Below are 26,977 nucleotides of genomic sequence, written 5' to 3' on the forward strand. Positions count from 1 at the left end.
TAGCTGTTAAATTTGACTTGATCTCTCTATGCCATGCTTAACCTGTCTTGCTTTGGAAGGCCTTGTTCTCCTCATTAGCTGTCTGTATCCTCAATTATATTCTTTGTGCCTTCAAGAGGATTCTAATTTAGTTTATTAGATGTTCTAGCATAGAGTGATACCTAGTCAATTGTCAGATGTTTGACAAACTTAGCACTATTTCTCCAGATGACCTCTTGAGGAACTGTGAAGCTGTTTTGCCTTCTAGCGCTGGACCCATAAACTATTTTTTGAGCAGAATAAAAAGAAAAATTTATTCAAGGTTTCCTTTTACACAGTTTATACCCAGTTTCCTTTTACACCAGGTACTTGCAGGGTTTTTACTGGAAAAAAGTATTTTGCTTTTTCTCCTTTTATATAAGATGAATTTACAGTGGGTAGTACCAGTTGTACTCACTTGTCACTAGACAGTTGTCACTAGACAGTGATTACCCAGAAAAGTGAAAAATGCAAGAAATTATGTGCCAGGCAATATTTATTTATTTTTTTTAACTTGAAGGCCATCTTCCTGTTAGGCCACTAATTTTTGATGAAGAAGTTTTGGCTCAAATGAGCAGCATGTTAAATACAGGATTTAGTTACACTGCTGAAGGTGCACATCCTAACAGAAAGCAAACCACTGTTGTCTGTTCTCCTCATTTCTATGGAATGCAGAACATTCTATGGAATATTCTATGGAATGTAGATATTCTATGGATCTTCTGTGGAACTGTTTTTCAATTGGTTTTTTTAAAATGCCATTTAAAAAATGTTTTGTAGTTTCTAATTATTTAACATTTTTGAAGTCCATGTCTTTATGTCAGCAGATAAGCCGGGAAACTTAGTCACTTAGTGTTCTCTCTTAGGGGGTTAATGTTTTAAAATGGAACACTAGATTGAAATGCTTGTTTTTTAGAGCACGTTATTGGCCCTCACATTGGAAATTTCGTATTGAGGCTGCGGTGGTGGCAGGGAAATTAGCAACATTTATTTAAAATACAAGTCTCCTCCCACCATGCTGAAACCATCAAATATTCAAGTGCCCTTTTTAAAGGCTTATTGCAAAATTGAAGCAGTCATATACTTTTGTTTCTAAAAATTGAGCTGTTTCATTATAGTAAAATGAGCTCACACAGAATGTGCACAGCTGTCTTTTTTTGTATGGTTGCGCTGATCTCTGTGTATGTATTGCAGGATTCTTTATGCTTAAAAATATTGTATTGTAGGTATATGGTGGAGGTTTGCTTTTGGTAAGGTCAGCCACTTGGGAGTTCTTCATTTGGTGAATCATGTAGGATGGTGCAGTGATTAGTTGCCAAGTCACGATCCAGTGCTTTGAGCTAAATTTACTTCCAGTGTGCTGCTTTTGAATTAAAGCTCTTCCTACTGGCACTGTTATGTTTCAGGCAGGAAAGGAGCTGTCCTTTAGCTGCTCCTTGGTGGGGGTTCCTGTCCAGGGTCTGTGCCTCACAGTGCAGGCTGCTGGCTCTAAGTTCAGGCTCTAAGAATCCCAACTGCTCCCCTAACTTCTTTTAGGGGATGGCATGGATGTGTACAGGAGGATGCTTCTGCAGTCCTGAATACAGAGGAGGCTTCTAAGAATGTGGGAACACAGAGCCAAAAGTCAAGTGTTGCTCTGAGCAGAGCAGACATTGCTGAGCCATCTGAGTAAGCTGTCATCTGCACCAGATCTGGATGCAGCTTTTCCTCCAGTTGCTTTTAAAAGTGGTTGAGAACAACTTCCTAATTTAAGCACTTGGAAGGTAATTACACCTGAGAAAACTGTTACACAATACTTAGCTAAAATTAGAGCTCTGTTCAAATCTGAAGATCAGTTTTTGTTATGTATTCATTCCTGTTTTGAGTCATTTTAGTTCATACATATGGGTACAGTACTACCAAGTTGCATGAAATAAATATAACTTTAAGCTGTCTGACCCTAGTGTTTGCTGCAAGCTATATTTGTTTGAAAAACTTCAGCCAAAGAAATTCAGTCACTTCTGAAGTTGATGACAGATTAGAAGTTATTAAAATAAAAAAAGCCGCAGCTTTTACTTAGAAACCTTTCCCTTCCTGTACAGGATTGGTACTTTGTCATTACTATTACTAATTACTGGCTGAATTAAAGAACCTTTGATAAATTTCAGCTTGTCTGTTTTCAGTAGCAAAGCATAAGCTGTAACAAATACTGTAACCATACCGAGTGTATCCCAGATCATACCTGCAGGTGTCTGACAAGGCTTTGTATTTATAGCAATAAGCTATTGGAGCTGGCCAAGTCTGGGGCTTGGCAAAAGAATCAGTGGCTTGGGAACAGGAAGTTTTCCCTTTGGTTAATAATATTGCTTGTCAGTAATTTTGAGGAATGAATAGCTGGTAATGTGGAAGAGCAAGGGGAGTCAACAAGAGGGTGAATGGTTAGGCCCAGACTGTGAGAAGTTGTGAAACTGATGAAGCTGGGGCTGAGAATTGCTAAGTAAGAAACATATCCTTCCCTGTTAAGCAACTGGGATATGGTGTCTGTCTTGACACTGGTAAGTGCTGCATCCTCTAATGGCCTGGGCTCTTCTACACTGTCTCCTTGAAGTCCTACATGGTAATCCTGTGCCTTTAGTCAAATGATGAGTTTGGAAGGTTCAGTTCAGTGTCTGGTATATTGCCAATACTGCTGCAGCTCAGCAGGATCTTCTTTTTCATAGTGTGGCCTTGGTTATGTTGTGTGTCTCGGGGAACATAAAAGCATACAAGAGACTGGGGCTGCCTTGGATGGTCTTGGAGTACTACTGGCTGAAATGGAAGTGATGCTGTCCATTGCCAACAGCCCCCAAGTGAGGTGATAATTGAAAAAGCCAGTTGCTGGAAACAAACACTATGGATGGTCAAGCAGATCAGTGCTTAAGCTCCTGCACAGACCTATTTTGTACTCGTGTGTTGACATGATGAATGAGAAACAGATTGACCTGAAGCACTGGAAACTTCTTTATGTGCATGTATTTATTTGGAGGATGGAAAGGATGAGTGCAGTAGGTAGGAGTAACAGCTGGGAAGTGAGGAGATGCCAGGGGAAACCCAAAGGAAAAGTTTAAGCTTGGATAGCAGAGAGCATGAGATGAGATCAAGGTTTAGCAGTATAAGAAGAGGTGGAATGCAGATATATAAAAGGTTTCTCAAGGCTGAAATCTGCTTGTGAACAGTGTCCATTGCACAGCTTCAAAGGTTGACTCCAAAATTTTGGGGTCATCTTTCTATTGCTGTGTATTCCACTGCAAAAGCCTAAGTTGTCTCTTCTGCTGGTGGCATTTTGCAAAGAAAAGTTTTATTTTTCTTCTCTTTAGATCACTTGTGCAGAGGCAAGGTCAGAGTTTAGATCACTTGGAACAGATCTGAACTTCCAGTTCTGCTTTTAAGCTATGTCATTATTTATAATGAGGAATAATAGAATTTATATTCCCAGAAATTTCTCTGAAGATCTACTATGAAAGGATTGTTGAGAGAAAGCAAAAAAAACTCCAAAATAAAGCACTCAATAGAAACATTAGAATGAATTTGCAAATGTGGTAAGAACTTTAGTCTTACAGTACATGTGCATTATAATCATTACATGATAAGGGATGCTGAAACTGATATAAATTATCTGCTTATATAAGAGGTAGGGCTGAAATTGTTACTGGTAAATTTGATTTAATTACTGTTACGGTTATAGAGATCGGTGTAAAGATAACAGTTCATCCTACCATGTACTATTTATGAAATATACATGAAGTTGGATGGGGGGAAGCACATGCAGAAAGAATCCAGAGTGTTAAATATAAAAATTTTCTGGAAAAACATTTTGCAGAAACTCCCCCATTCCCTAGGACTGAATTCCCAATTACTTTTAGCAGGGATGACTTGAGTTGTCTATTTTCAAGTACCTTACCTACTGACAGCCTTATGGGTCTTTTTCTCACTTTCTTCTCCTGGAGTTGGTGTTTGCAGTGTGGCTGGAGCCCTGGCTTCCAGGCTTAGTGACAGTGCTGCTCTTTGTGGTGCTGGCAGATGATCTGTCAGCTCCTTTCCTGCCAGGCAGTGGGGGTTTGCAGCACACAAAACCCCAGTTCCCACTGCCCGTTGGGAGAGCAGAACTTGGCGGCTTTAATCATTTGCCAGCTCACAAAAATATGCTGGGTTTTCCAACCTTGTAGCTAAGATCAAAATAATTTCTAGTGGAAGTTCAGTTTTGTTCCTAGCCTCTCCCCTTGGGGCAAAAGCAATTCCTATGTATTGTAAGGAAAGAGATACAGTTTATTTTCTTCGTATCTTAGTTTTCCTGCTTATTAGAGGAGTCTGGTGGTTTCTGTGGATTGCTCACCTCCTCAGCAGGTGGTGAAAATCAATTTGATGCCCTGCAGTTTTGACAGGTGTTACCAATATATGTACTGGGTGCAAAATGAAAAATATCTTGCTGTCGTTCTACACTGACTTGTCTACTCCAGCCAGTGTTGTTACCAGTTTGCCAATGTAGTTCTGTTTCCAGCGTTTCAATAACCAGGTGCCTAAACTAGCTTCCTAAATATAGATGCACTTTTTACTCGCCCCTGATACATAAAAAAGCTAAGGACATATTCCACGGTGATTCCAGGGAATGAATCAGAGCTTAGTTGAATGGGAGGCTGATTTAGACTGTCAGATATGTTTAGCAGAAAGCAAAACATACCATTAACACAGGTATATTACAGTGTTTGCTAAAAAAGGGAGCATGATTTGTGCCTGAAGATTCTGGCCACTGCTGACACTCACTTGTAACATTGCAATTTGAATTGGATGGGGAACTGGGGTCAGGAGGATTGGGCTGGGGAGAGGATGGAGAGTCCTGGTAGCTGGAGAGTGAGAAGGAGACAAAAAGCAGAACCAGGTAAGTCCGTAGAGAACACAGTGAAGAACTAGTATCTCTTACCATGATCTTGTCATCACCAAAGTTTTTTGTCTTCTGAAGCTTGTGTCACTGTCATACTGGTGCATATAATTTTCTCTGTAGCCCTGAGTCATTTCAACTCTTAATAGAGAGTAGCCAACTTGACTGTGCCATGTTAAATAGTAATTTGCAGCTTACAGAATTCTCTGTGGAAGTGTCTTACATTTAAATCTATATTAAAAATATTCTTTTAAACTTTCATTTTCCAAATAGGTGAAGGTTCTTGTACTTCACTTTATTTGTGAAGTACAAATAAAATCTGAATTTTATTAGCATCTGTATTAACACAGAAGGGATGAGGTATTATGACTGTCTCTTTTCTTCAGCTGACAGGTCCTGTTACTTTGCTGTTTGCCACCTAAGTTAATCCAAGTTCAACGTCATTTGTCAAGTTAGATGGAGGATGTCATGCCTTTATAAGGCTGGCAGAAGAATGAACTCTTATAACAGAACTGCCTTTAGCATGACGCTTCAGCGTGTTTAGTTCTCGTTCAGTTTAAACATAAAACCAGAATGACATTCTTAAATTATCGAAAAAGCCATTGTTATTTTGTCAAGTTTTTTTTCAAAATAGGTTTTGATTTTGACTTCCAATTTTATTTTTTCAATGCAGATACCATCACTGAGTTGGTAATGTTGTTATTGGCATGAAGACACAGTTCTTCAAATGTCCTCAGGAACTGGAAGCTGAAAGTTTTGCACTCTGTTCTTTTAACCTGAATCTCTATCTCAACAGAGTTCTTTAATGAATTTTTTATTTTGGTAAAATAGACATCTCCTCAGTGTTTAAAGTCAAAACAACATTAAATGTTAATAATGCCACAGCTTTAGCTTGCTGGGTGTTTTAAAACTACCTTAGTGCTTCAAAGACAGTTGGTAGCACTCAGTGTTAACCTCAATCAATATATGCCTGTAAAGCCTTTCAAAGAACCTGCAGTGCCTATTCTTTCTTATACTATTTGTTTGCTTAGTTTTTTTTTTGATTCCTTTAACCTGTTTGAATTCCAGTTCCCATCTTGAAATTGGCTTTGTCAATACCATACACATACTCTCTTGCTGTTAGTAGTGTTTCGACAGTAAAAGTATGTTTTTGGAATTGTTTATTGCTTGTGGTCCTTGCCCCCAAGTGTTTTTCCTTTTTTGATAAGGACCACTGGCAGTTCTCATGGATTATCCTGGACAGACTATGACACCGTGCAACTGCAGAAAATAAAAACAATCTGATTTGCAATTGAAAAACAGTTTTACAGCAAGAGCAAAATAAAATTTACTTTTTATTTACTGGTTTACTTAATACGTCTTTAAGTCTCCAGTCTTCGTTTTTCCATAATTGTCCTTTAGGTATTGATTGGTTTATATACATCCCAATAAATGTAACTGTTCTTTAAAGGAAAATAAAATAGTAGCTAAAATAATTAATATGTTAACTGGTTAATTTTAGGTTTAAATATTTTTTCATACAAATCCCCCTGAAGCTTAGCAAAGTGAAAACAGATTTTCATTTCTGTATTTGTAGAAAAGAATTGCTAAAAGCTTATTTACTGAGTCATGAGGCCAACTTGAATAGTTTCTTACTTAAGATGAAAAAGAAATGTTTTCAGTGTTTTGAGGCTAAATCATCACTTTTAATAGGCTATAATTGCTAAGGTATTTTCCAAATACATTTTGTAGAATTTCAGTAAGACTTAGGTTTATCGTAAGTTGGTATTTCACCCATCACAGATCCTAAGCCAAAATATTTGGTTTAAAAGTGAGGTAACATCTCTATCATCATGCTTTCAAGAAGGACTAATGGTATATATTGATATCCACAGACATAACAGTATAACTAAAATAATTAGGTCAGATTAAAGGTACCAATCTGATTTTTCCAGTAAATAGTGAAGTTAGAGAAATACTTGAAGATGGCTAGAAAGAAGTGTAAGTCATTGGAACTGGGTGTTTTCTTGATATGGACAAGTGGTACTGAGAGAGAAGTAAATTATGAGACACTGATGAGTGTTCAGGCTTTAATAGGGTATTCACAGATCCTTTCTATACCATGATTTTTATTTGTGTGTCAAAATACTGACTAATATTAGTATACAGAATAAAACAGCATCAATTTTAATCATTGCCTTAGAAGCCCCTCAAAGACAAACCCCTTACTGAGTTCCCATTTGATTACTATGTATGTTGTAAACTCATCACCCTTTGAGCATAAGGCTGCATTTGTTTGATGCACGTGCTATCTATACTTTTGGAGGACAACACAGCGCATTTACCTCAAGCACCTGCTGGAAGTGCACTGGTTTCCTGGGTACACTGGTTTTGGAAAACAGAGCTACAGGCTCTTGTATAAGTAAAACCTGTCCTACAGATGGAGATTTCCACTGAGTTTGTAAAACAGATAGCTATTTTGCAATTCAATATATGGCATACAATTTGGTAAGCAAAAAAGTGCTGTAAATGGATTGTATTTAAATATAGAAATTATATGTAAATTATATTCCTCCTTCTACAATTGAAAAGTAAAATAATTTGATACCTTTAGGCTTGTGTCATACACTCCTAATGAAAGGAGGAGACCATGTTAATGCAGAGGGACTACATGGCCTCAGGAGCTAATCTAACATAACTGTACCCTGGTGTCACAGCTGCTGGAGTTACAGCTCTGCCATTTTTCCAACTGCTGCAGTTCTGTCTGTGCAGCAGTTCTGGCTGCTACAAACCAGGTTTGCTATACAAAAGGCAATTAGTAACAACTGAACTGGATGGTTGGCAACTCCAGCAGCCTCCTATGTGCAGAAATTATTCCAAACACCTTTGCTATCTAAGCTGCTAATAAAGGAACAGTGCATCTGCTACTCATCAGGTTGTTTGATAACTGCAAAAGAAGCTTCTGCAAGTTCTGGTTCTTGTAGAGTTTTCTAGCTGCCTTTTTTTTTTTTTTTTAATTCTGTAGGAAGTGATTTGACAAATATGTGAAGTAAGGAAAAACTATAAAGGACGCAACTTCTTTGGGGTTTCAAGCAGTGATAAACCCAGTTTCTATATGTGTGTGAATATTTAATCTCTTACTGCAGAGAAGACAAAATCATGCAATGCATGCAAATCAAAACCTGGACCTTCTGTGTGTTTGAGTGTCTGGTAATTTGGCTGTAAAGAATATGATGGTAATAATTTTAATAAAAATTCCATGTTATAATATTTAATAATGACTTTATTTCTACATGAATCATACCCATCTTGTTTTGTCTTTTTGGATACCATATACAACCTGCTACTGTCTTCCTCTAATATGCCAGTATTTGTATAGTGTATTTTCTTGCTGAAACTATCTTTTGAATGTGATTTTGTTGCTTAGTTCATCTCTGTTCCCATATAGTTTTACTGTCTTTAAAGGAAATAAAAATAGTTCAGATTTTTTTCATTGCAGAGGTGAAAAAGCTAGTATGTTTGTGTGGCTCCTGCTTAACATTACCGCAGTTGCTACTATAAAAATGAAATATTTATTCTATTCATGCAACCCAAATTCAGCAGTTAGTTGCTACACTAAAGCATTTGACAATTTACAGAATATTAATGACATGTAGTCTTTGTGAAGATGTGAGTGGCACATCTAGAGACAATACTTTGAAATCACAAGTATAATTACAAAGAAAAATATCAAATGTCCTATTTCCATAAATAATGCCAAATTATTCAAATGTATTTAAAATCAAATGTAGTTCTGACTGGACTGCAGCAAGGAATGGTTTCAAGCTTCTGAGTATTTTTTTTTAATAGCCAGGTCAATAGTTGAAATTTGTTCTAAATCAGTAGCCATGAAAATTAATTTGCCTGTCAGAAGATTGACAAAAAAATCTTTTTGAAATTGAGACCTTGAAGTCTTAATTGTGTAGTATGAAAGTGCTCTGCCATAGTGAAAAACTTACAGTGTTTAAGTTAAACCTGAAAGCAGTTTAGTGTGTGGTTTTGGGATAGATGTTCATGGTTTAGTCTCAGAAACAGAAGCCAGGTTTAAAGTGAGTTGTGGAAGATGAAGCCCAGAAATGCGGTTATGTGCAACTTTTCCCTTTTGAAAATGGTCAAATTTATCAAAATGGCAGCACAGCAACTCTGCCCCACGTGGGTGTGCGTGTTCACACAGGTATTGCATGTAGCTGCTCAGTTTTTGACACCCCCTTCCCTTCCCCACTTTGTGCCACTCCAGCTGTGCACAGCGGTGGTGCCTCAAGGGCCCTGTCTGGTGCCAGCAGTGGGCACTGGGAAGGGATGGGACACAGCAAGACTGGCACAGAATCAGGAGGTCAGGAGGTGTCTCCATCTGGTTTTTTGTTATGACTGCTTTACTGCTGAGTGCTGGTTTTTTTGAAAGAAGTTCTTATATTTGAAACTAACTGGAAGAATTGTTACATACAGATTTGTTCCTTTTCCAACAAACAGCCTTGACTGCAATACTTGCTGGAGGAGAGACTTGAGATAAAATGTACATTTTTGCTAAGTAGATGGAAGCCCCCATGGTTTGTCTCTGAGGAAAATCCTTATTCATTGTGTTTTAGGATTTTTGGATAGCAAGGACAAAGGGGTAGAAAAGAGTCTTTTTTTTCTTTTTTTTTTTTTTTTTTTTTTTTTTTTTTTTTTTTTTTCTTTTTTTTTTCTTTTTTTTTGTACTTCAATACATTCCTCAGATATGATCAGCAAGGGGGGAGAGATTGTCTTCCCTGTCTCTTTAAACAAGCTGTGCCACTGAGGGGCGAAGTGCTGAAGATTGGGTAAGCCACAGCCAGTGCTGCTTAGCATAAAGGAGAAAGCACTGCCACACACCACGTTCCTCTTGCTGTTATTTGAAAGGAAATTACAGCTGACTGTGCCAGTGCTTTGGAGAGCCCAGTTCTTTTGTATGCTTGGCATGCTCTGGGTGTATGTACTGAAAACAGCCCTTAAGAAGTTTCAGGTGGCTAAACTTAGTTTCAAGTTGTCGGTAAAGTTATTGACACAATTCAAGGAGACAGCTTCTAAATTCTATCAAAATGATACAGAGAAAGAATGGTAGATAGCAAGACAGCATTCCAGTAAAGTTCAGAGCACTGATAATTTGGATGTTTCTGTGTGTTATGGTTAGATGAGGGTGAGCAGAGGAACATCAGCAGCTGAATGTGGCCTCCATTCTCCATTCCAGCCGGATTCGCTTTGGGTAGTGCTGGCTCAGGTATAGCATGTATATCACATGCAGAAGTTTGAGCAACATGTGCCTTACCAACAAAAGGAAAATCCTTGGACAGCTGAAGCACCCCAAAAAGATTTCTACATCCGAAGAAGACTATTTCATTAATTTTTTTCCTTCCCTCGAGATCCGACAGAATGTTGGTTCTGTCTTGTTTGGATTTTTTGTTTGCATGTTTGAATGATCTTTTAAAGGGTGCTTTTTGAATAGGGCTTTTTGTTTTGTGTTCCTGTTTGGTTGGTTTGGGTTTTTTTACAGAATCAAGATTGTAACCTCACGTTGTAGCTGTCATCATCTTCTCTTTATTGTCTTCCCTTTCTTGCCCAGACTTGATTCTGCGGTGGGTTTTTTGTTGCTGTTGGTTTTTTGTTGTTGTTGTTTTTTTGGGGGGGGGTTTTTTGGTTTTGTTTTGTTTTGTTTTTTGGGTTTTTTTTTTAATGTGTGTTGTAAATTCATTTTGGCTATGCATTTAATGTATTTAGTTTCAGTGGCTTCTAGTTAGCTACAGGCACTGCAGAACCAGCTGATCTGTTTTACTCCTGAAGCTGCAATTAATTTTCTTGCTGCTGATAAATCTCCTCATCCTGAGGTTGGGAAGTGCACGTTTGTCTATACTAACACCGTGTTTCTGTATATTTAAATGGCTTTAGGCATCCAGTAGTCAAGGACACTCATTGTGCACAAAGAGGAAGGGCAAAGAAAGCATTTGTTCCACTATGAAAAGGCATAGAGAACAGTACTAGAGAAAAGCTTAGAATAATTAAAGTTAATGCTGTGAATCTTATGGAGCTTCCTTATTCAAAAGTAACGTGAAAACATAAAGAAAGCCCATGTACAAGATTTAACTGGATGTGCTGGTAAAATAATCAAGTGAATGAACCTAGAGTTATTTGAAGAGGACGCTTCTCAGTCAGCTGTGCTGGAATCACTTTGGGGAAATCTCACACTCCTTGGCAACTTCTCTGTGTGATAAACAGTTTATGCGCTTTACGTATGTGAACAAAGGCTCTCCCTGTAAAGGATTAAGAGAAGTGGCACCTGTATGAATCTGCATCCCCAGAGTGTGTGAGAAGGGATTTTCTGTAGCTGGCAGCTAGTCTGCTTTGGCTGGTACAATAAACTTAAGGAAAATGTAGAAAGGAGACCAAATTCGAAGAATTGTGATCAGGATATATACAATACAATTATTTTGGAACAAAGAATAGTTACTTAGGTCTAGTTAAAAATTACTTAACCTTATTACTCTACCATAATGTGTTGGTGACTGGTAAGAAGGAACTGGCTATGTTCTTGTACAGACCATCCTGTTGTTTGTAGGAAAAAAGCGCAAATGGAATAAATTATTGATGAGAGAGCAACAGCAATGGGTTTAATTAAAGTATGTCTATGAAATTTCAGTGGTAACAACTTAAAACCCATAGAAGTGGTTATGATGAAGTTTTGAAATAAATAAATAAATTCAGTAATCCTTGGAGGATCCTGGTGTTCACAATTTTTGCTTTGTAATATCACTTAACTTATTAGATACTCTTTAAAATTCACCTCTCAACCCAGGTACTTGGGTTGACTTTTTGGGTAAAGATACACCAGTGACAGTGAATAATCATCTTGCATATAATTGTCTTTTTGAATGTCATTTCCACTTTAAAATTTTTTCAGACTCCACATCATAAAGGCATTTTTCATAAAGAAACTCAAAACTTTTGCACACAAAATTATGATGTTGAAGACTTTACTGGTAAAATAAAGGAAATTGAAGCTGGAAAAGAAAAAATAAAAAGAAAATCAAGTTTGTATACACAAAAACATGGCAAAAAGAAGATGAATCTATCAAAACATGCACAAGGAACAAAGCTAAAGCAAGGCTATGCGTTTTTTTAGTCTGTGTAGGAAGTGGCAACATTTTGCCTCTTGCTTTTCAAACACACGGTAGTAGTAGTAGTAGTAATATGATCTAGCATGCCTAATTTCAGTCCTGGTGTGATCATCAAATTGAAATACCATCTTGGTCATGTGGACATGCCAGAAGACTTAATGGTGTACCTTTCAATACTTAAGTCTGTACTCTAAAAAATATGATAGTGACATGACTTCAGTTGTAATTATTAGGGGTACAGAAGCTTTTAAGACATTCCGTTTGCAAAGTAACAGGTAAAAGAAGCAGCCCATTTTATTACCATACTATGATTGTGAGCCTTCGATCTGCTTCATTGCCCAACTTAACTGCATAAGCAGCTTTTTTTTGGGTCTTCTTTTGCCCCATTCATGGGTAATTGTTACCCATGCTAAATTTCTAGAGTTACAGATCCCATACTTGTTTGCCCAGTCCAACCCACCAGAGTCCAAAGCATGTGTCTGGGGTTAAATTCCACCATGAGGTTAGCTCTTCAGTTGCTTGAAGGTCTCAGATGAGTATTGCACTAACTGAAATTTGATGGGATATGACTTTGACCTCAGAAAGCATAAATGATTTGTTACCTTTCCTGAGTATTTTCATATGTCTGGGAAAAGTTAAGGACATTTGAAAAGGAAAGCCAAAAATGTGGGAAAAAAAAGATGGATGAATAATTACTGTCATCCGACAGTTCCTAGATATTTCTCAGAATCTGTTTCTTATCTTTTCTAACAAGCAGATCTCAAAGTGAGGAATTCTGTGCTGTATGTGCACATCACAGGTTTTTTGTGCTTAAACAGTTCAAGAGGTCAAAAATACGTTTGTTAATATGTAAATGGTGCACTAAGTCATTCCTAATGGTTATATTAGTTTAAAGCTTCCTGAGGCAAAAATTGTACTAAGGTTAAAAAAAAATGCCAAGGGTAATATTGTAATTACAAAAAAAAAAAGTGCATATCTCAGTGAACATTTTCAGAGGCAGACATGATTATTTCTGTTGAAGAAAAAGAAGCTATTGTGACTGAATACCTTTTCCTAATAAAAATGTATTGGGAAGTAAGGGAGCCATTTCAAAGGCTTCTTTTTAAGTCTTCACCACAAAGAACCTGTTTTATTATAGCTGCTGTCCTAACATTCAAGTGACAGATTTTGCTGTGGGTTTTGAGCTGGCCATTAAATATAGCACCTCCATTTTTTGAGTGTTTTGAGTAGCCCACTGAGTAGCTACTGTCTGAAAAGTGGAAGTCACAGTGGGAAGCTGCAGGGGAATGGGCCTCTGGAGCATTAAGTGTTTAATGGATCTACAGCTGTAGTGAAGCAGTGTGCAGAAATAATTCTGATTAGGCTTGGTCCATCAGATGACAAAATGAAGCCTGCCCCATCATCATTCAGGTCTAAAATTCAGAAGACAATTTCTGCTTAAACCCAGTTAAACACAAAAACTCTGGTCAAACAGTTACATTGAGCTGATTTCTTGATATAATATGTTCTCGAAGACAGATGGGAGCAAATAGTTAAGCTACTGCATTACCAAATCATTTTCTTCTGGGACTTCATTTTGGAAAGAATGACTGAAGCCGTGAAAATAGCTATTTTGAGAATTGAGCTTTTCTAAGAATTAAATGTTACTAAGTAAAAAGAACAGATTATACTGTGCCACATTTGTGGCATGGTAAATAGCTTCTTATTTACAGTTTCATGTCTGCTGTTGTTGTTTGAATGTACAGCTGTAAATGTGCAGTTAAAGATTAGCAACTGAATGGCAGAGGTTTTGTCTAATCAACACTATATTATTTGATGATAAATTTCCACATTAAAAAAATAATGACCTGCAATGGTAATTTACCTAAATGGTTTTTTTGTCCTTTGCAGCTATAGAATCAAGACACATATGTGAAGTGAGAGCTCAAATTAGGACACTCGGGTTGTATTTTGTAAGTTTAAGACTTCAGGTGGATGCAATCATTACTGAACCTCACTGGCAATCTGGTTGGAAGTAGATTCTTAAGTCTTGCTCAGGCTTTTGTGAGGAAACACATTGTTCTAAGAAGCCTCCAAAATGGAAAAGGTTTCAAAAGGACCTGATGAAGTTATTGTTCTTAACTGGTTTTGGTGCTAACAGAGGCTGACAGAATTCATCCTGCTACCTATGAAAAGATGCAAAGCCCTTAAAGTTAGAAATGTTTTAACTGGACTTAAAAAACCCAAATAAATAAACAGAAACCCCAAACAAACAACCCTCCTCAAACAAAGAAAAAATAAAGACCCAAACAAAACCAAAGAAAAAAACCCCAAACAAACAAGCAAAAACCCCAAAACAAAAAAACAAACAAAAACACAAACAAACGAACAAAAACCCCAAACAAAAAACAAACCCCAAGCCAACCAACCAAAAAAAAAAAAAAAAAAAAACCAAAAAACAACAAACCCCAAAGAGGAAAACCTGGATTTGTAACTGAACCAACCAGAAAGTTTTTAAATAGGGTTTCTTTTTTTAGAAGTTGAAAAAAATATTCGTTTTCTGTACCAGTGTTTCTTCAAGGTAGTTCCTTAGAAAGGAATGGTGCCCCAGAGGCTCATGTGGTATATGAAATCAGTGTCTTTAGGACTATAGGCAAGCACATTTAATTCTTTAAAATGTTTTCCTTTATTTCTCAGTATATTTTAATTTTCTTCCTAACACTGGAATTTCACCACTGACTACAGATTGTAGTTTTTGCAGTGATCTGTCTCTTAAACACACTGTTGGAGATAGGGGATTGTCCCACTGGCAAGTCATTAAGCAGAATAAATGCAAAGGAGAAATGAAACTATATCTCTAAGTAAATAGACAAGTCACAGGTGGCTGCTTAGAAGGAAATTGTGGATAATATAAGATCTGGATAAAAATCTTAACGTTGATTGCATGTTTTATGCACCACAATGAAAAAAACATATGTATATATATTTTTTTTTTAAATTTTTAATTACTCTTAAAACCAAACAAATGGAAAAATGCCGTAATAGCGTGAGCGTAATTTTATTAAAAGGTTCATGCAGCTAAGCAGATTTAGGTCTGCTTTTCTATAAATACAGGGAAATGTTTAACCCCTATTGTATGGCCACAAAGCCTGTGCTGATCACACAGAAGCTTGGGAGGGCCGAGGACAAAGCGACAGGCGGCTGGAAACGGCCCCTCTTGTACGTGCCCCTGCACACAGGCCAGCGACAGCAGGGCTTAGCTCCAGAGTTTTGTCAAGTTTGCAACATGAAGGGGAGCATGGTGCAAATCCTTACCACTTACTAGCAGGAAGAAAGGAAAAAGTAAACCACCAACAAAGGAAGAGGACCAAGACAGCTGTATAGCTACATGCACAAGGTAATGGCCGAGTTTCCTTTTCTGTCCTGGTACTTACCACTCACTCAAATAGTTGAGATTTATGTACCTTAGTATTATTTAGTTTGATTTATTGGAATGAAGTGTCATGGAAAAAATAAGGTTATAACTTCGAACAGGAGAATAAACCCAATCTATGTAAGTTACTGAAGCATTCAACTTTGATTAGTTGTCTAGGAATTGAAAGGATGAGGTTATAATTTGTATCCATGAAGGAAGGGCATGACTTTGCAACATATTAAAGATGAGATGAAATCTGTATTCTGTTTTGATTAGTATAATATGGATAAAATTTGGGCATTGTTCTTAAGAATATTAACGTAATCTAAGCTGGACTACCCACTCTACAAGTGTCTTCATGAGGGTGTGTATATTGGAAATGAACAAAAAACTGCTTTTGTTGTATTTCCAGTATGTTTTTTCCATTATTGCTTTGTTAGAATTGTCTGGGGTTGGGCACACCCTGAAATAAGATAGATATGACAACAAGATGGATCACTGCCCTCATCAACCAACCAGGGTGGTTTCTCCTTTTCTGAGACCTCCTCATTAATCCTTAGCTCTGAAAGAAGAAATTACACAAGGCTGAACAATGGAGCTCTGCAGTACTGGATTGCATAGAACTGTGTTTAAATACATTAAATATCAGAAAGCAAATATTTTATATTAAAGAACTTTGCACAGTATTGTAAAGTAAACAGAAGCTGAATTATATATATGTGTATATAGATACATTATTAATTTTATGAGAAAGCTGCATATTGTCTCACTATTGCTTTTTAAGGTTACATTAAAAATATTAAAGTGTCTTGACATTTTAAAGAATATTTTTAACATTTTATATGAAATCATTTAGTCAATCAGATTATGAAATAAAAAATGAATTTTTTTGTATTTTGGATTTTTCACATTTGAGTTTTTTGCATAGTTACCTATTGGAATCTTTGTATTTCGTTTTCTAAATTTAGCTTCCCTGAAGCATATCAGCACTTTTACAAGAAAAGCAGCAATACAATGAAAATTGTAGTTACTTCATGAGTATCTGAACAAATAAATACGCAGTAAGCATAATGTCAGTTGTGGAAAATTAAAAAGTGTGCTTTACATTGAAACAATATGCTAGTGACCAAGCAAATTATATGATCCCAAATATGTCTTCTAAATTTTAAAACATATTTCATCTAATCTATGGACTTATTTTAGAACCATCATTTTTACCCTCTTCCTTTGTTTGATTTTTATTTCCTATTTGGTTTTTCCCCTTCTTTTAGTGAATCTTAGAAGTCTTGGAAAGACTACTGTGGTGTCAGAAGAGCTGTGATTTTCTGCTGTGTATGAGATCTTCACAAGTCATCCCTGGGTTTCAGAACATGCCTCGCTTTTAAACAATGCCCTTGAGGCTACACGTGTTCTTAAATGGCAAAAACAAGAAGACAGGGACAATATCTGTCATCAAGATAGGCTGGTTGGCAAGGGCTGAGCTACGTCTGCATTTTAATGCTTTAGAAAATGAGTGTCTTAAAAAAGAAGGCTGGCCCCAATCTGTGTGTGGTCTGGGTGCTGTGGTGTTCCTGCAGCACTGATAAGTCGCTGGTGTCTTTTAGTTCAGAGTACCTGGGACGGTGGGAGCTGTGTCGCAGCCCATCAAAGTCATGATGTTACAGGCTAATACTGTAAATCCTGGGCTCTGCTCCAGTGGGTCCCATGGAGGCGCAGGCAGAGGCTGCAAATGAGGATGCCGTACCTGGAATGCGAGAATTGCAGGGCTGTCAAGAATGGAGAATCAAAACTTAAGGCAGTCTTACCCATGCTGTTGTTCGGAGGGATTCTTCAGGCTGGAATGTTCCCTAAAGCACACTCAAGGTTTTGTCTTGGAGAGAGTCAGCTGGGGGACTGAAGCATCCAGGGGGCAGCGTGAATGGCAGGGTGGATGTAGCCGGTGCCTCGGTGTAATGGGATCTGTGTGATCACTGTCAGCCTGTGCTGTGGCCAATTAGCAGCTGCACGCATGTAGCGCTGCTGAATGCAAGTTCTGTGTTGACTTTGGCTCATTCAGGTCCTGCTGGTTTGCAGGCAGCTTTTCCAACTGAATATAGAGGCAGGGGGTTGAAAGTTATTTGAGTGCCTCAATAAAGATTAAGGCAATGAAGTGAATCTCCTAAGAGAATTTCACCCCAGTGAAATAAATTATATATGTATGCCCAAACTCCTGATGTTACAAAGATAATGTATTGTTTCTGATGTTTTATTATGTAAGAGAAACAACTTGCTTTGGAAGAGCATGACAAAAAGCAATTTATAAGGAATGTTGCTTCTTACTGAAAGAAATAACTACAAGAGGGTTGTAGTCAACAGTTAAGGTTTGGCTAACTGCTCCGCCAATCTAACAATAAAAAGGCTTTTAAAAGTATAAGGAAAGAAATTGTATGATTGAATTATCAAATTGATGAGAAATTAAACTGATCTTCCTGTATCACCATTTTAAGCTGAGATGTTATAGTCTCTCCTGCTTTACTTTACAAAACAGCATCAATCTGCAGTTAAGACTAAACAAGGAACTTTAATTACCTTTCTACAAATAAAATACTTTTAGGTATGGGACACAAAATAACCAGTGATGTTAATTTGCTGCTGTTCATTACCAGTAAAATGAAATAAGGACTGCATATTGTGGCAACCTTAACTGAGTTTGCAGATAATTAATATCTTAAAGACTTTAAGGGGAATCCTCAGAAAGTTTTTGAAGCTCGCTTTCAAAATTCCTTGTCCTTCTTGAACTTTGCTTACTTGAAAGTTCAACTCCTCATGTGTGCTACCATGGAAAGACAGGCAACTTGTTCTCAACAAAACATTAAATGTGTTCAAAATTAAGCAACAAAATAAAGCAACAAAAACTAAGAGATGAGAGGAACTGGCAAGAATTCTTGTCAATAAATGAAGAAGGTAGCAGCTGAATTCAAAACAAACCTCTCCTGCTGTGTTCTCTTTCCTTGTTTTGTTCTTTTAAACTGGGGGAGGAGGAGAGCAGGGGATATGAGTCCCATCCTTCCACTGGAATTCAGTATATTCTCCTGGAAAGTGGGAGTTAAGACAAATTACAGGTTTCCCTTGAGTCACAACCCTCTCTTTCTGAGCAAGTGCTGTCTATGACCAAACATTTTCCTGCAACAGAGGCCTACTGTCAGCTGCTACCACCTCTTCCAGTGGATGTCTTTAGAATTTTGGGCACCTGTAGCCCAAAGAGCACTGAAGTGTTTAGTCCTGAGGTACCCAGTGTGCTTTAAGCTGGGTTACTGAACCCTGGAAAGAAGTGGTTAGGCTTCCTGATTGTCTTGCTCAAGCTTTGTGGAGCACTGACTTGTTATCACTAATGGTGCAGTGAACCTGGATAAACTATGGTTGCTCTAGTTTGATCTGATATAAGTGGCTATTTTGGACAGCTAAATGCAAAACACAACTTTGAAACCTAGGGAGCTGCTTTTCTTTCTAATGCTTCTTGTTTTTTCTTTGGCCCGACATATATTAATTACTTACTATTAAAATACCATTTCATTTATCTTAAATGAATTCAGTATTTCAGCTTTATCAAGACATACACAAAGTATTTGTTGTAACTGAAGAGTGAATGTAATTATTTGCCTCTATAAATATTTCAGGTTTTATGTTATTTTTTCAGGCAAGGCAGTAACATAAAGACCTGTCATACAGGAGATAAGAAAAGGAGGAAAGGCAAAGAGAGAGACCAACTTTCTCGGAAGTTATTTGTACAAAGGTAAGATAACTTTTCCTTCTAAATTTTATTTTCCCATGCTAAGTGGGGAAAAAACCTTCAAACTAGTGGCATTGATTTTCTATCTCTCAAGTTTCTATCTTTGAATTTAGCTTCTATTAAGTACTATCCAGGACAATCATATAGCATGTTAAGCATTTACCCGCATTTTCATGTTTGTTTGAGTTAACAGTCTGTGATTTATGTTGTGGGTTGTTTTTTTTTTTTTTTTTTTTTTTTTTTTATTTCAGCTCAGATTTTAACTGAAGGGCATATCAAAATATGCTAACTAGAAAAGCAGCTAAATATTTCATAGCTTCACATAATTGCAGATAGCCTTAATCATCTCTGATATTCTTTACTGGAGAGAACAGGTGTCTGGTCAAGTCAGCTAGTGAAACAGTGAGTCTGGAAAAATGGAAGTTTTTTCTTCTAGCAGAGACCACAGATTTAGTGATGGGAACACACTGAAATCTTTGCTCAAATGGTTTAGGTCCTAACACCTTTTACCCAATCCTCCCTGCTCTTGTGTTTGCATTGTATAACTCTCTCAGCATAAGAAAAGAGATAGCTTTACTTGAAGTGAGTAGTAGCTGCTGAATAGTCATCTGTGGTTTTAGTATCTGAACTTTTTTAAATGAAAAATCTGATTTGGGGATTGTGAATGCAGTGTTATATGTAGTTAAGTGGAACAGAACTTTTCTGTCTTTTACAGTGCGTAGGCATGGATGGTTGTAAAGTGTTTTATCCCTCATTTATGTGGTCAAGCAGACAGAGCGTCGGAAAGCATGAGTCATGTATTTAAAACAGAGAAGGAAGGAGACGGTCACTGAAGCGTTTTGAGTTCTGAATTACTTTCTGGCAGTGTTACTGAAAGTAACATGTAGTGCATCTCTCCCTGAAATGAAGATATTTTGTTTGATTGTTTGTTTTTTACCTCTTCTGAAATGGTTCTTGTGTTAGTCACTCAGGAGTTAAATGCATCATTGGATAAAGAGAACTGTTACTGTAAGGTTTTTAAACTAGAGTGCTCTGAAAAAAAATGGCCATTGAAGATCCTGAAAGGCTTTTTGGATGATAAACAAGTGAAGGAAGCTCTGAAGTTCTTTGGCTTTGCTACTGGCTGCTCTCACTCACCAGGATCCTGGCACCCTATCACTGTGCCTTCATTGCCTCCATTGCTCCAGTTCTCCTGTCAGGGAATGCCACCATACAATGCATCCCCTGGGGCTAATTGGATGAGTGACAACCAGCCAGCTCCAAAGTGACAAGTGTTTGAATGCCTAATTGGGTCAGTGCGCAGGTGCCTGCTCTTCATGAATGAGATGTTCTAGCTTTTCTCTGTGACGTTCTCTTGGTTCCTCTCATTTTTCCTACAGTTGTGAAACAAAACTGTCAATACTTTGATGTGAGAGAAAAGGCTTTATCAAAGGAGAAGGATGATTTCTCATTGCCCTGCTCTGATTAAACTAGCTTTACTGCTTGAGCACTGGTGGAGGAGACACACAGAAATTCATTAAAGTGATGGAAGTTTGCTGATACAAATGGACATTTCAATAGACAATAAGGTGAATTACTTGACTAGTGAAAACAAATACATTGCCTTAATCTCTGTGTTAGGTGGTTCTCATGCTGTTTAGACCTACAGACTTGGGCATCAGAAAAAGCACGGGAGAGAAAAACCTTCTTTTGTTGTATCTGCACAATGAGGCTTTTCCTAAGTCAAATAAACAACTTGCCTTCATATACTGAAGTCAGACACAGGCAACTGTTTTCTCTTATTGAAGGCTTGGTGTGTGCATAGAAAACAACTGATATTAAGCCCATAGTCTATATTAGTTAAATTAATTTGCCTTCCTTTTGTCTCTCCCACAAAGAACCATAGGATACCTGGTTAGAAAGGTTGTCTGGAGATTGTCTAGTAAAGCACCTTGGTGGTTGGGCAGCTGTTGAACAACCATAGAGTAGAAAAAGGCTTTCCTTTGTTTAGGTGGAATTTTATCTGTTTTAGTTTGTGCCCACTGTCTTTTACCCTATTGCTGGGCACCACTCAGAAGTGTTGTTTACCCTTATCCTCCTGCGGTATTTATACACATTGGTAAGATCTCTTGGAGCCTTCTCCAGGCTGCAATCTCGGTGCTTTCAGGCTCACCCGGTCAGATGCTCCAATCCCTTAATTGTCTTGGCAGTTCTACACTGGATTGCTTTCTGGGATGCTTATGTTTGCTTGTCCTGGGCAGCCCATGGGTGGACACAACCCTTCAGGCATGTCTCAGCAGTGCTGAGTGGAGTGGAATGATCTTGATCTTGACCTGCTGACAACATATTTTCCTAATGCAGCGCAAGATGCTTTTGGCCTTCCCTGCTGCAAGAGTACACTGCTGGCCTATGGTACTGCTTGGGAGCCCACGAGGACCCCTGGGTTTTTTTGCAAAGCCTCTTTCCAGCTGATCATTCCTCATCCTATTCTGGTGCTTGGGGTTATTCCTCTGTAGGTGCAGGACTCTGTATGTCCCTTGGTTTGACTTCATTAAGTTTCTGTTGGTTTATGGCTGAGCTTTTCAAGGTCCCTCTGAATGCCAGTGCAACTGGCTGGTCTGTGAGCTGCTCTTCCCAGTGGGTGTCATCAGGAAACTTGTGAGGGCGCAGTGTATCCCATCATCCAGGCCATTAACGAAATAATTAAGTGGAACTGGCCGTAGTACTGATCCCTGGAGTACTCCAGCAGACTTTTCTCTAGCTAGACTTCATGCTGATTGCAACCCTTCGAGCTCAGCAGTTCAATCAGATTTCAGTCGATCTCACTGTCCATTTTTGTATTCTGTACTATATCCATTTGTCTGTGGGGAATTTATCTGCTGCTCTATTGTCATTCACTGAGTGACATTGGCTGGTCTTTTCTGCCCAGAGTGTCTCAGTCCCAGCAGGTGCTCCTGGCAGGGTGGCTCCAGGAAATCAGTGTCTCCCCGGTTAAAGGTTTGTTTAAAACAATATTCTCACTTTTGCTTTGGCTGACTTGAATGTGTATTTCTAAAATAATGCTTTTTCAATGATGTATATTTAAAGGTGTGAAGAGAGTTATTTAAACACAGTCAAGTTTGAAAATATTTTAAGTGGTGTGAAGTCAGCTAGGTAGCTGCTGTCAACACTTTATACAGCAACTGTTTATGTTCCTCACTGTCCTTACTAATAAAAAAACCTACTGATGGAAGTGGAAAATAAAGAGAAAAAAAGGCTTGACACGGTGTCTCACAGATGTTTAAGATAAACAGACTGAAGAGAGGGTACTTTAAGTTGGTAGGAGTCAGAGAATTTGTTTATAATAACAGAAGTAGAGTATTTCAAGTTCATGTTATTTCTTGTAAAGTTTTATTGTGAAAAATGCCCTCATTCTAACAAGGCTGGCATATAATCTAGTTAAAATTAAGAAACTTGATAGGAGAAAAAAGAGAAGCATATATCTGGAAAAGAGAAGCATATTTCAATAATCTGTAGTTTCCTAACATCAGCAAGGAAAGTATGAAGAGAGTTTCTTATTCAAAAGTAAAAATGTAAGCATTTTACATGACAGAAATTATCCCTAGCAATCAGAGATGTTTTTAACAGATTGGAAAATGGAAGGCTCTAGAAAGAGAACTTTTCTAGAAATAGAACACTTCTATTTTCATTTGTGGAAGCACATGAATTTATTTATAAAAAAAAAAAAAACAAACCTCACAAAGCTTTCCTTTATTGATAATAAACTGATGTGTTTCATAAATGTGTTTACAGCTAGAAAGAGTTTAAAGCAAAGTAGCTGTAGCTCATTTAGGGATCACAGCCACCCTAGTTCTGTTGAAGCCTGCTCAAATGTACTAAGTGTATGGTGTCTAACATAATTTTAGTGTTCATATAAAATATTTAGTTTTGCCCAGCTTATTTTGTACTTAGTAATCTCTGATTTCCTCATATGTAGATTAAAATAAATGGACCTCTTTAATCACTTGTTCCTTTTTTAGATGTCTTGCTATATGTTTTTCCTATATGTTCAAAAAGGAGAGCATGTAAAGAAAATACATAATCCTGAGTTTCTCAGCTACTGATGCATACTCATTTTGCAAGAACTTTGGGTGATGACTTATGTAGGATAAAAGTGATACTCCTCCATCATTGTAAATTTGAGTCTGTTCCTGTGGTAACAGTGCATGCAACCATCAATGCCATAAATAAATACTTTATAACTTTTTTTTTTAACATAATGTTAAAAGGGGAGGGATGTTAAAAAAAAAAAAAGAAACATTAAACCGAGTTTTATTAGTTTGAAACTTTCTGGATCACTAACAGCAGCAATTAAAAGCATTTTAAATGTTATGAAGTCTGTTACATGCTTCTAAATATACAATCAAACATTTTCTGAGTGTGTCACTAATTAGAAAGAAAACCAAAAGCTAGTTGCAAGTTTCCTAAGTTGACAGTACTCCCTGTAGCTGATTCAACTTTAATTACATCTACTAGATTACATCTAGTTCTTTCTTAGTTAATACTTCAATATCTTTGGCATATCTTTGTTTTATAAAAAAGCATGGAGTGAAAATATAGGAGAGGTATTAAAACAGTAAAGTTTATAAATCTGACACAATTTTTAAGCTTCAGTTGGAGAATTTCTTTTTATGTGAGTGCATGTCAATTTCATTTGTGACTTAAGTCCTCCTGAAGTTTGGAAGACAGTGAGGTTTATATAGTTTTGTCAATAACCTTTTCCCCCACACAATAATAATGCTTCAGCTAAAGCTTACATGTAACTTACACATATGCATTTACTTATTGCAGCTAGTTTGTAAGGCAAATATCTGATCTTTAAAGACTCTTCTAGCTATATAATTAGTAGAAAAATACAATACCTTAGTTTTTGAGGTCTTCTGGTAGAACTGGAAGTCATCCAGTACAGCCTCCGTTTCAAAGGAAAGGAAACTGTAGAGTCAGAGCAGATTATTCAGCGTTTTGCCCCAGTCAGAAGTCTCCAAGGGTGGAGGTTCTACAGTTTCCTTGGGCAGCATAATATGTCCTTAGCAGCTATACTCAGGAAATTTCTTATTTAAGTCTGATTGAACTTTTCTTTGCTGTAGTTTATGACTACTGCATCTTGGCTTTTTGTGGTGCACCTTGAAGTCCAGCTGTGTATTTTCTGATATCCCCCTCCTTCTGTGTCTTTAGGGGTTGGCATTAGGGATATACAGAAACCTGAGCACCATCCTGACTCAAGACATTTTAAAATTCTTAGATACTGTTGGAAAGCATTTTACTTACTTGGCCTTATATCTAAGTTTACTAAATGTTTTTTGAAGTGCGTTAGCATGAGAAATGGGCAATAAAACATAGTCCTTAAAAAGACTGCAGCATGGTGCCAAGTACTTTCTGTGTTAAAATCCCAGAATGCATCATTTTTACTGGGTCTGTCATGGAAGACTTGGAAATGCTGAATTTTTTCTAGCTTTCTTCGCCAACATGTAAATTCTTGTTCAGAATTTCAGTAGTGTGTTGTATATGAAGAAGCTGAAACAAAGGACATAATTGAATTTTCAGAAAAATTTGTGATACTCTATAACACAAAAGATGAGCTTACAAAATCATTTAGGAAAAGACCACTGGAAGGGATTACAGCAGAATGTAAAGGACAAAGGGTAACAGTTCAACATGGAGAGGGATAAATTGTTTTGTAAATCACTGTTGGGTTTGAATGCACTATTTTTCATTACTGTCTATAATAAAGCAAAACAATACACAATTTCTTGTTTTTATTGTGAATTTATAGAAGAGTTAGTAAACAAAATCAGCATACATAATATTACGGGATAGTCTGGATAGATTTGTGCATCAGTAAAATGTAATGAAGGCAGCAAATGTTGTGCATTTTATTATCTGGAGGGCTTCAGTCTTTGCTGAAGGCTGCTGTTTTGCAGAGGAATCTAAATGACCCTTTAATTATCTGAGTATTTTTCTAGTGTTTTGCAGCAGGACTGTATTATGTCTAAATGTATGTGAATATTTGAGTGACTGATACAATGTAACCCTTAATTTTAATTTTGTATTATTTCTATCAAGGAATTCATATTCTAAAAGTGTTAAGACAGCAGAGTCATTTGCGTATTATTGATTTAGCTACATGCTCATCTCTGCCACAAGATGTTTGTGTTATCAGTGTTACTGATTGGTAGTACATGGAGAGGTATCTGGAATGTGTGGATCTATTTCTAAAAATGTAATATGCTAGCAAATCTAGATCTGTGCTTTAGATTGAATAGAGGCAAGTAGTGTGTTGTAACTAACTTCTCCCTTCTCTTAATTTCCCAATAAATGGCTTGGTCAGTTAGTTCTCCCTTATCAGAGCCCTACAGTAGCACCAGGGGAAGGCACAGAATGGATAGAAAGTAATTTATTGCTGAAAATAATAGTAATTGCTTCCCTGAATGGCCTTTAATCATGATTTTTGCGGTCTTCAAATTCTGAACTATGTTTTTTTATCTATCTCTAGGAAAAAAATACCAGTCCCTTCACTGGGATTGGAATTGCTTATGATTTCAGAGCCTCAGTTTCTTCTGAGTAAATTGAAACTTAACCTTCTGAAACTTGCAGAATTGTTCAGAGAAGCCAGGTAGAAACTGCATTTATTCTTTATGCACCGCACTGTGCCCAACATGACACTGTGTGTATGTCACTCAGAATTAATTCCTCAGTGACTTCTGTTGTCTTCAGAGGGGGATGAGGTTGGTGCCTGACCTCAGGACAGTTTTCCATGAGACTCTGCTTCTTCAGTAGAGCAATATGGCCTGTTTGCAATTCAGAGGCTCAGCAGAGACAGAGCAGAAGCACCTCTAATATCTCTGGCTTGTTTTTGTGAACAGAGGATGGTGCACTGTTGGTAACTCCAAATATGCAGCACGTGCTTCTGCAAACAGGTCAGATCAAGCTTATAATAACAATTTAGCTTCAGTATGATTCTTAAAGCTTATTTTTAATAAAAATTGAAATAATGCCATTAAAGTTAACCCTTCATGATAATGTATTCCAAAACCATTAGCAGGCCTGAGTATCTACTGTGTGCAAGTTTTGATTTTTCTGAATTGAAATTTAAAGATTATTCACTAAAATATTATTAATAAAACATATAATGAGTGATTAACAGCCTGCAGTCTAGCATAAACCTTTATTTTTTGTAGAGGACTTGTTTCCAAACAAAAACCCCAAATGGATTGTTTGTTCTATGCTAGGCATCTAGTATTATTGCATCTCAGTGTTTCTCAGTGTTACCTCAGTTGACATTTTTCCTAACAGATAACAGAGTTTCCAGAACTGCATGAGTTACACAGTTTACAGTATTGTGAAATGAATTCAGAACTTTTTGGATTTTTGCTGAAGTTATTTGGCATTTTCTTAAAAAATTCCTTTAAAATAGATGATTGTGGTTTAGCCTCCATATTTTCTGTCTTATGAGAATTATGAGGTTTTTTGTTGCATTATTGACAATTATTTATTTTGAGAAGCATGAATGTAAGACTCTAAAATTGTTTCCGTTACGAAAAACATAGTTTACTAACTTCATGTTCCTCTCCACTGCATTTATTATGTTGTGTCATCATTTGAATTTTGCTGACTTGAAATGTATGGTACACAGTCAATTTGGAGGACCTACCAAGCGTGGAAGAACTGTATAAGGGAGCTGAAGAACTGCAGAAGTTTAAATTACTAAGAAACATTTTAAAACAGGAAACATTTTAGTT

The 26,977-nt window shown here is 37.1% G+C and overlaps 1 long non-coding RNA gene across 1 annotated transcript in view; it reads left to right on the top strand.

The window, feature by feature from the left end:
• Nucleotides 1–26,977, top strand: part of LOC136361256 (uncharacterized) — a 66,200-nt gene that overhangs the window by 26,292 nt on the left and 12,931 nt on the right. The window contains exon 2 of the long non-coding RNA XR_010743603.1: nucleotides 19,128–19,223. This is a non-coding gene — a long non-coding RNA (uncharacterized lncRNA). The remainder of the gene's footprint in view (nucleotides 1–19,127; nucleotides 19,224–26,977) is intronic.

This window comes from Sylvia atricapilla, chromosome 5 (genome assembly GCF_009819655.1).
Source record: "Sylvia atricapilla isolate bSylAtr1 chromosome 5, bSylAtr1.pri, whole genome shotgun sequence".
NCBI classification, from domain to species: Eukaryota; Metazoa; Chordata; class Aves; order Passeriformes; family Sylviidae; genus Sylvia; species Sylvia atricapilla.